This window comes from Morone saxatilis, unplaced genomic scaffold (assembly GCF_004916995.1).
Source record: "Morone saxatilis isolate NCDOM2014 unplaced genomic scaffold, NCSU_SB_2.0 Contig19, whole genome shotgun sequence".
In the NCBI taxonomy this organism is placed as follows: domain Eukaryota; kingdom Metazoa; phylum Chordata; class Actinopteri; family Moronidae; genus Morone; species Morone saxatilis.
In genome coordinates, this window is record NW_023339751.1 from 22265682 (window position 1) to 22266305 (window position 624).

The 624-nt window shown below is 34.9% G+C and overlaps 1 protein-coding gene across 17 annotated transcripts in view; it reads right to left on the reverse strand.

Annotated features, from left to right (window-relative positions):
- Positions 1–624, reverse strand: part of col13a1 (collagen, type XIII, alpha 1) — a 119439-nt gene that overhangs the window by 7426 nt on the left and 111389 nt on the right. The window lies entirely within an intron of this gene.

Sequence of the window (624 nt, forward strand, 5' to 3'; positions counted from 1 at the left end):
TTGGATCGTAGGAATATAAATCGATACATCGATGTAATAGATGAATTGTTACACCCCTAGTATAAATACAATAAAAAAACAAGACCATAGCAGTCTCTGTATTTAGAGATCTTGTTAAATTGTGGAACTGCATTGGATTTGGCAGAAAATTTGGCGAGCAATATTGCTTTATGACACAACAGTGCTTCTTTATGGCACACAGCATGAGGAATACTGTGAAAAGAATAATAGACCAATTGGACAATTAAAGAGGAACTAGTGTCAATAACAACCTGCCAATTTTGTGCAATAAAGATTGCCAATATTTCCCATCATGATTTTTTTTCTTTCAGTAATTATGCAGAGGTTTCATGCAAAGACATGTAAATGCAGACATTGCCTTACCTGTAAAGAGGAAATTCAGAAAATAAGAGACCTATAGTTACAATTCCTTTCTCTATTACCAGATTTATGAACCCTGATCAAGGTACCTTCCAATACAAAATCTAATCAACTAGAATCCATTAGCCTTGAAAAGCTAGACTACATCTCACAAACTTGGAGATGTCCTAAGAATGTCCCAAGCATGATGGGCCAATTTTGGGGCAATAAGCAGATTAGCTTTAAATGGTAAATGGTAAATGG